Genomic DNA, 10,000 nt, shown 5'->3' with positions numbered 1-10,000 from the left:
ATAGTATGGCAATTTTCAAGATATTAACTATCAAGCAATGAGAGGCAGCGTTCCCTGAGATACAGAAACAAGCACAGGCTGTTCCTCGCAGCCAGGGTAAAGTTCTCAGGCCATAGCACAGTGAGGCGAAACCAAGGTGATCACTGAGCTATGGATATACATGTATGCCTATGCCTATGTCTATACATGTGTGTGAATCTCCACTCTTTATATATACATAGATCCTCAATTTATATATATGTACATATAAAATGAAAATAGATTTTTCCATGCAGTATATTCTGATTACAGTTTCCCTTCCCACCCCAGTTCCCACCCCCGCCCCCATCCAGATCCACTCCCTTTTTGTCTCTCATTAGAAAACAAATAGGCTTCTATGGAATAAATAAATAAAATAAGTTATAACAAAAGCAAACAAATTTAAACGGCACAAAACAGCCAAAACAAGAAAATGAGCCAAAGAGAAAGCACAAGAAATCTATACAGATGCCAAGATGCACATCGGCACACACAGGAATCCCACAAAATCACAAAACTAGAAGCCATAATGCATATGCAAAGGACCTAGACTGTTAAAAAATGCCCGACTTAACATTATGAGACTAAGAACCTTCAAAGGTGCCACTGTCTTTGTTCTCCGTTGGCTGTCTACTCAGGGACTTTCGGCTGACCCTTACTGAGTGGTTTGCTTCCTCAGTGAGACTCACTTGGAAAAAGTATTTGCAAGTGGCCATCAGTCAGAGACTGCAGTGTCTGGGTTAGGGATGCAGGCATGTATTCTCTTCCCCTTTCAGCTCTAGGACCCCATGTGGTGCAGACCTGTGAGGCCCCGTGCACACTGCCTTGATTCCTTGCTGTTCTCCATCCCCTCAGGCTCTCACACTCTGCCTCCTCTTCCCCGAGGGAGGGATTTCTTAGAGTAATAAATCCCTTTTGGGGCTGTTCTCTTACTCTGCATATTTTCTGGCTGTGGTTTTCTGTATTTGTCCCCTATCTCTTGCTGGAGGAAGCTTCTTTGATGATGGCTGAGCAAGGTATGGATCTATGACCATAGCAAAATGTTGTTAGGAGTCACTTTAGGGCTACCTTCCTTTAGCAGAACAGTAGTGCTCCATTTTTCCCTTGGGCCCTTGGGCCTATCCAGTCTTAGGTTCTTGGCCACTCAATCAGCATTGGGTTTGGGGTCCATCTCATGGAGTGGGTCTTCACTCAAATCAGATATTTGTTGGTTACTGCCACAAGTCTGTGCCCCTATTACCCCAGTGCACCTCACTATTGTGAATCAGTTTGGAGCTTGGTTGGTGTTTACCTTTATCATTTGGTGGCCTACAGAGTACCTTCCAGGGCCATGTACACTTGTCTGTAGGGGTGAACGCTCTAGGTAGGCACTGGGTGGTTTGGGGATTCCCATGGGACCTATTTGGCCAAGAGCTTGATTATATGTAACTCATTCCTGGTCCTGGAAGCTTTATTTGATGGTGAGACATAGCCAGTTGGGCTCTGTCTCCTTAATTATCTGGACTTTTTATTGAGAGCATCTTCATGCATATGATTTAGGAAGCTTCTACTGTATCAGGTTTCCATACTACCCCTCAAATGGCCCTGAGTTTTATCTCAGTCCTTCCTCATATTACGTCCCTTGTCTCCCTCTCCCTTCCCATGTAACCCCCCTATTCCAGCATATACAACCCTACCCATTCATAACCATCTATTCTATTTCCCCATCCTAGAGAGACCCATCCCTCCATCCCAGGCCCTAATTCTCTACCTAACCTCTGTAGCTGTCAAGCTGAGGATATGGATGGGATGTTGAAGAGACTTGATTGCCTAGAGCTGGCAGGACCGACTACTGGAGAGATGGGAGACAACATCCCAAGTCTGAAGTTCAAAGGGAAACCTGCAGAAATGTCCACTCTTGTCTACTCTGTAAAGCACTGAACGGTGTCTCAATACCTTAGGCTGGGAAAGAATCAAATGGACAGATTAGAGGAATTGCACTCACCCAGGCCTGGGAGGTGAGCCTGCCTACCACCATGCCTAACCTTTGCCAAGTTAGAAAACCCCACAAACCACGAGCAAGTGAATTAGGTGCAGAGTGCTCGCTCGGGCTAGTCATGGCTCCTAACTGGGTGGTACTGAGCCACCAAGTAAAAGCTGAGACACATTGTTACAGGATGTTTGACTGTTGTACATAGAAAACCCAGTTGTTAGCAAAATATACAAACTCAGATAGATGTGGAAGCTGTCGGATGCAGTTAGGTGCGTCCTGAAGACATGCGGTTTGGGTGTGCTTCTAAAAGCTTCCATAGAAACGAATGCTGAAGAAAATCCTGCCTATTTTAAGACAAACTGCGCCGGGCGTGGTGGCGCACGCCTTTAATCCCAGCACTCGGGAGGCAGAGGCAGGCGGAACTCTGAGTTCGAGGCCAGCCTGGTCTACAAAGTGAGTTCCAGGACAGCCAGGGATATACAGAGAAACCCTGTCTCGAAAAAACAACAACAACAACAACAAAAAAGTATTTAAAAAGAAAAAAAAAAAAAAGACAAACTGTTTGGGGGAGGTTCTTGTGGTCTTTGCTCTATGACCTGAGGCAAAGTCAACTGGACAGCCTTGAGGTTAGGGTTAGGGCTAGAGTTTAGGGTTAAAGGTAGGGTTAGGGTTAGACTCTACTAGTTTGGCCCCTACTAGATTGGAACCCACCCACAATGACAGGGCTCAGCCTACCAAGGGTATAAGGGAGGAGCGAGAGACTTCTTTAATAGAAATTGGATTCTCTCTCTCTCTCTCTCTCTCTCTGGAGGTAAAAGATGGATTTTCTCTTTTGGCTTGCAGGACACAGGTCAAACAGTATTCTAGGGAAGAGCTAAGAAGCTCTCTCGGAGTTGGAGGAGCTCAAGGGAAAGGTAGACGAGCGCAGTAGAATGAGACAAATTGAAGGAGATTTCTGAAGAGCTACTTGTTTAGTTGTAGAGTCAGTCTCATAAGTTGATATTTTATATATTGTTAAGAAAATAAAGTTACCTCTCTGGGCTAGCAGGTTTTTACCTCAGTTTATGCCTCCTGTGTCTTTATTGGTATAAATATTTGTTAAATTTAAAAGTATAAATATTGTAACACTTCTAAAAAGGCAACATTATTTTTTAAGTAACATAATTATGGCCCAGAACCAATGCAAGGCATTTAAAAGAATACAAAAAATGTCCAGCCACAAAAAGGTAAAAGTCCCAACAGTGTTTGATATAAAAATAAGAGACCAGAGCCAGGGAACAGCTCAGTGGCAGAGAACAGGGTGAGCGTGTCTGAGCACCAAAGCAAGCAAACAAACAAGCGAAACGGAGCTGGAGAGATAGCTTAGAGGTTAAGAGCACTGAGTGCTCTTCCAGAGGTCCTGAGTTCAAATCCCAGTAACCACATGGTGGCTCATAACCATCTGTAATAGGATCCAATGCTTTCTTCTGGTGTGTCTGAAGACAGCTACAGTGTACTCATATACATAAAATAAATAATTATTTAAAAACAAACAACAAGCAAAGCAAGCAAGTGAACAGACAAGCATTACCAGGCAATGACACAGTATAACTATATTCCATATGTTCAAACCAAAGGAAAAATTAAATGTCTTGGTTAGAGATAAGGGACACACATAAAGAACATGAGTAGATGTAGCCCCATAGGAGGAACAACAATATGAACTAACCAGTACCTCCCAGAGCTCCCAGGGACTAAACCACCAACAAAGAGTACACATGGAGGGACACATGGACACATGGAGTACACATGGCTCCAGCCACATATATAGCAGAGGATGGCTTTGTGAGACATCAATAGAAGGAGAGGCCCTTGGTCCTGTGAAGGCTCAATGCCCCAATGTAGGGGAATGCGAAGGCAGGGAGGCGGGAGTGGGTGGGTGGGTAGGGGATCACCCTCATAGAAGCAGGAAGATGGGGGATGGAGTAGGGGGCTTCTGGGGGGACAGGAAGCTGGGAAAGGGGATAACATTTGAAATGTAAATGAAAATATCCAATAAAAATGTTTATTACTTCCAAAAAAAAAAAAAAAAAAGAATGTGAGTAGAATTTAGGAATGAGATCTGAGATACTTGAATAAGCTGGATGTGGTTGTTGTCTTGTTTGGGTCTATTGCTGTGAAAAGACACCATGACCATGACAACACTTATAAAGGAAAACTTTTTTTAAAAACTTTTTTGTGAATTTCATATCATGCACCCCAATTCCACTCATCACCCCCTCTCCTCATACCTGCTCTCCACCCTTTCAACCTTTCCACCAACAGAGAAGAAAAAAATTTGTGGAAGTAGTGTGTCCCACGTTTTTTCCCCCCACATTTCTTTACTTTACTTTCAATGAGTCGTTGGCTTGTTCTGAGGCCTCTGGCTTCTGCTACACTATCAACACTGGAACCTCGATGGGACTCTTCCTGATATCCTGTTGTTGCTCCGTGCTGTGGAGAGCCTGTAGTTTTGGATCAGGCTCTTTGCATAATCCCAGTTCATCTATCGGGTTGATGAAGAAGTGGGCCAACTCAAAGCCCTGGATCTGGCCTTGAGAGGTACCTGAGCTAGTTTGCCCTTGAGCTCTGCTGCACCCACATTACCAGGTTAATCTCTCATACCTTGCCCTGGCTGGACTATCCAGTGACAAAGCCAGCAAGGGGAGGAGCCAGCTCTCCCACTTTCATACCCTTGACACTGGCTCGTCCATGCCTACACCATCACGGCCAGCTCCACTGTGCTGCCCAGGTGAGATGCGTGGTTCACACTCCCGAACGCTGCAGAAGGTGAGGGGCAGGTCAGCTCTCTTGCTCTCGTGATCCCAGCGGGGTCGGCTCCCCTGTCCACTGTAGGTCACAGGGGCAAAGAGAAGAGAGGGGATCTCCCTCTTGCCTATGCCTTGGTACAGCAGACAAGAGGTAGGCCTGGCTCTCCTACGTTCAGACCCTTGGGGCTGGCTCACCCACCACCCCACCTCCAGGACCAGCTCTACTAGGGTGCGCAGGCATGGTGCAGGGCCCACTTTGAGGGCAGCAGTAGGTCGGTGGTAGGGCCAGCTCTCCTGGTCTCATGACCCCGGGGCCAGCTCTCCCTGCCTGCCGTACAAGGGGTGAAAGGTATCTTTCCCTCGTCCATGTCACCACACAGCAGACAAGTGGTGGGCCAGATTTTGCATGCTCATGACCTCAGGACAGGACATATTCGCCTGTGCCCTGCCACCAGGGTCAGCTCTATTGTGCTGCCCAGGCGAGGTTCAAGGCTGCTCTCCCAAGTGCTAGTTCTGCAGCTGGTGAGGGACAGGACTGACTTACCTATTCTTATGACCCCAGGGCCAGGTCTCCCACTTGCCTCAGGTATTGGGGGGGGGGGAGGCAGGGGAAGGAGGAGGTAGGAAGGAGGAGGAGGGGGGAGATTTCTCTTCCTTGTCCATTCTATTGCATGGAGTGGCAGGGCCAGCTGGCTCGCCCATGCTCATACCCTCTGGGTCAGCTCACCCGCAACTCTTGCAGCCAAGGCCAGCTCTCCTGTGCTTTCTCGGTGATAAGCAGAGCCTGCTCTCCCTAGTACTGCGGCTAGCTAGGGGTGGAGTCAGCTCTCCCATGATGCCCAGGCGTCTTTGGGTGTCTGGGGTCGTCTCAGGAATGCTATGCCCCGCTTGTGCATTATGACTCTGGGCAGGGGTCATGTTGGGCACGGTCTGCCCCCACAGGGCTGCGCAACACGGGACTGTGGTCATCTCATGTTAGCTCCCTGCTCAGGCCCCATGGTGCCTGACTGGAGTTCATCTTAGGCTCACTCCTTGCCCGGGCGCCTGCGTGGCCCCGTGCGGGGTCATCTTTCTCAGGCTCATGCCCTCCTGGGACCGATGACCCTCAGAAGGGCTCTTCTAGTGTCCAGCTTTTTCCCTTGGTCCTGTCTCTGACTTGCTCTCCATCCCGGGAGACCATCAAGATCTGTGTGGTGCTAGATTAGCGGCTGTCTCAGGACATCTCCCTGGTCAGGGCCCACAGGTGCCAGAATGGTGGTCATCCCAGGCCTGCTTTTTTTCAGGGAGTGTTAGGCTACTAACACAGGTCAGAACACTCTCTCTGCCACTTACTGATACACATGTGACACAGTAGTCATACCCACAACGCCTCTAGGGGCGGGGCAGGTTAAAGGAAATCATGTCACTGGGGCTGGCTGACAGTTCAAAGTTAATCCAATATCATCATGGCGGGAAGCACGCCACCGTAGTACAGGCAGACACAGTGCTGGAGAAGGAGCTGAGAGCTCTGTATCTGGATCCAAAGGCAGCAAGAGACTAGGTTTAGATTGAGTGTATGAGACCTCAGACCTCTTACCCACAGTTACAACTTCCTCCAACACCTACTACAGCAAGCTCTCATCTTCTAACAGTGCCACTCCCTATGGCACAATCATTCAAACTTGAGTCTACGGGTGCCATTCTTATTGAAACCCCCACAGTGGGACAAGCCTGCCAGCACTTGGGAAGTGGAAGTAGTGAGATCAGAAGTTCAATGACAGCCTGAGACCATTTTCTAGAAAACCACAAAAATAAAATAAAATAAAATACAATAAAATTGACTGACCAAACAGCAAAAGATGAAGGGACAAAAACTATCCTAGGGTATCTGGGATGGTTGAGACACATGAGGGAGTTAAAGGCCAATTAAATATTGCAGAAAAATAGGCTTGTAAACCCGAAGGCTCAGCAATAGAGCACTCCAAAGTGAAACACACCGAAGGGAAAATTCAGGTCATAAGGGGAATCAGCAAGCAGAAATTGTGGAGCAAGTCACACTATTTTAAGTACAGATGTGTAACCACAGCGGCCAAGGAAAAGAAGCAGCAAACGATGGTGACGTCCTTCTGAAGAGCGATGGAAACTACGAACCCACGATGGAAACTACGAACCCACGCGTCTAAGAAGCCCAGCCAACCCCGAGCACAGGAAGCAGCCATGACCACAGACAAAAAGCAAATCTTCAGAGAGTCACCGAGTGGGTGACTAGCACAAGGATATCCCTCTCAGAATGAAAACATCCCTCTCCGAAGCAACGCAACAGGGCATTTGGGAATATATTCAGAGCACCGAACCTTAAAAAATAATTACAAAGAAAAAATATGTTTTAGGGTGAAGACAAAATATTTTTCCCGACCTATAAAAGCTGAAATAATTGACCTTAATAGATCTGTACTGAAAAAAAAAAAGTGTGAAAGAAACCCCTCAGGTAGAAGGAAAATCAAAGGAAATAGGCACCAGTAAGTGTGGGTATTGGAGATGGCAGTGCCACCCGTGAATGGCTGCAGCATTGTCATCCTTAAACCTCTTTAAAGGAGAACAGACAGCTTACACAGACAGCAGCAAAGTATGGCCTTGCTGGTGTACATAGCAGCTGTCTGATGTCAGTAGCACAGAGCTGGGAGAGGAGAGGAGAAGTATTCTATAGGTTCTATAGTGGCCTCTTACCCTGCATGTGCATGTGGTATAACTGGGTCTGCTTCTGTTGAGCATCCTGGCTGGTAAAGACACTATGAAAAATGGATTCGATTTTTAATGGGATCAAATTAAATCTATAGATTTATTTTTTTAAAAAAATGATTCTAAGATTTCCCGTGATGGTCTGTAGCTATTCCAGGGGCACACAGATGCATGCTTTTGTATGATGAGGAAATTTCAGCCTTTTTGGGGTGGATGTTAAGGAATGCAGTTGCTGCATACGGCAAGGCTATGTTTAGTTTTGCAAGAACTTGCCGGGCTGTCCTAAGGAGTGGCTGCGTCCTCTACAGCACGGAATGCAGCTTCTGTCACTGCCCCTCCTGGCCAGTTTGGTCCTAGATTTTCATTGGGTGCCATCAGAGGCTGGATGCAGTCTCTTAGACCTTTAACTTTGTGTTTGGGGCTTTGTTTTGTTTATTTTTGGCTCCACTCTGCAGCCCAGGTTGCTGTATATCCCGAGGATGGACTTGAACTCTTGATCCTCCAGCCAGCACCTCTCAAATGCTGAGATTACAGGAATGCGCTACCATGCCCATCTTAATAAGCTCTTTTAAGATTACCTTTTGTTTATTTTGTTTGTTTGTTTGTTTGTTTTCTACACAGGGTTCTCTATGTAACCCTGGCTGCCCTGGAACTTGCAATGTAGACCAGGTTGGCCTCCAACACAGAGACCTCTGCCTCTGCTCGGATTAAAGTTGTGGATCACTCCCACACTCCAGACCCACGCTGGCCTCCAGCTAATTACTCTTTTGGGTAAGTGTACACAATAGTGGGGTTTCAATGGCATTGCTTGGCTCATCTTTCCTCCCATTCTCTCCCCCTTCCCACCCCTTCTTCTTGGAATATTTTCCTTTTTGCTGTGAATGAAATAGGAGCCTGTGGGGGGCAATTTTACTTTTAAACTATAAATATGAATAAAAATATAAACAAACATCTGGATCCCGTATGACAGAAAACAAAGCATTCAGAGTCTGGTTTACTGAGCTGAATGCAATGAATGTTCTCCGATCCCATTACTTCTCCTGCATATGGCATAACTTCATTCTTTATGGCTGAATAACGAACTGTCGGATAGACACACCACATTTCCTTTTTGTGTATGCCTCTTAAATGTAAAAATTATTCTTACTTATTTTGTGTGTGTATGGGTGGGCACACATATGGGCCGTGGTGCACATATGGAGATCAGAGGGAAATCTGAGGGAGTTGGATCTGTCCTTTCACCGTGTGGATCTCAGGGCTGAACTCAGGTTGTCAGGGTTGGTGGCAAGCCCTGTGACCCATGGAGCCACCTCATTGGCACCCCATTGTCTTTATCCACCTATCCTTGGCTGGGAACCTAGTCTGATTCCACGACTCGATTGTGAGTCACTGTACTGACACAGTGAATGTGGTTGTCAAGGTATCTCTACTGCACGCTGAGCTGGATTGCTTTGAATACATAGGAGTGGTACGGAGCTGGGTTATACAGTGGTGCTACCTTTGGCTCTTTGAGGAATCGCCTTGATGATTGGCACTGTGGTGGCACTAGTTTAATTCTTATGAGCAGTGGAAAAGGCCTCTGCCCCCTCCCCACACCTTACCAGTATTGTGTTCGCTTTCTTGATAGTAGCCATCCCAATTAGGGTGAGATAGGATCCCAATACAGTTTCAATTTATGGTGTCAGTGTAGTTTTTAGTTTTCATTTTCTTTTTTTTTTTTTTTTTTTTTTTTTTTTTTTTTTTTTTAGTTTTCATTTTCTTGATGGCTAAGGATTTTGACCACTTCTCCTGTTTGTGTTCATTTTGAGACAGAGTCTCATTATGCAGCCTACATTGGCCTCCGTCTCCATGGCTAATGGAATCTTCCAAATGGTTTCTTTAATTCATTCTCAGGCCTGGTTATCAAGAATAGGGAGGGCCTTATTGATAGCAGTTAGGGTTCCTATGCCTGAACTATGTCATCAGCCCTTGGCAGCACTATTTAATAGTCAGGGTAAGGGGTTGTCAGTTTAGTTCAAAAGCCACGCCTGTGCTTATCATATGTGAGGAACTGGGCTCAATCACTGGCACAAAGCACGTGGAGATTCTCAAGCCCTAAAGTGTCAGGTTCTCTACATAGTCTTTCCTGTAAAGACAGGATGATAGCAAATTTCCCCAACAAGAAGCAATAGTTTTGCTCACTAGTGGAGCACTTGCCTAGCACAGGAGGTGTTGGGTTCCTTCCTCGCCACTGGAGAGGATGCAGGCTGGCCAGGAGCAGAAACCTGTGTCACCAGGAGCCAAAGTTTTTGGTTTGACCCACGAACCTTGTTATCTAAGCTAAAGTGTGTGATGAAAGACATGGTTTCTCCCTCAAGTCATATTGGTCATGGTGTTTATTGCAGCACTAGATAGTGCAATTAAGAAAATAAATAATGAAGTAAGTAACACGATTGATTATGCCCGCAAGATTTTGCTGACAGGACCCTGATATAGCTGTCTCTTGTGAGGCTATGCCAGTGCC

The 10,000-nt window shown here is 46.4% G+C and overlaps 1 pseudogene; it reads right to left on the bottom strand.

Moving 5' to 3' along the window:
- Positions 1-6,064: 6,064 nt before the first annotated feature.
- Positions 6,065-6,161, bottom strand: LOC115030790 (annotated as a pseudogene).
- Positions 6,162-10,000: the final 3,839 nt, after the last annotated feature.

The sequence above is a fragment of the Mus caroli genome, chromosome 3 (genome assembly GCF_900094665.2).
Source record: "Mus caroli chromosome 3, CAROLI_EIJ_v1.1, whole genome shotgun sequence".
In the NCBI taxonomy this organism is placed as follows: domain Eukaryota; kingdom Metazoa; phylum Chordata; class Mammalia; order Rodentia; family Muridae; genus Mus; species Mus caroli.
Note: the sequence above shows the minus strand (reverse complement) of the source record. Positions and strands in the feature narration are given on the sequence as shown.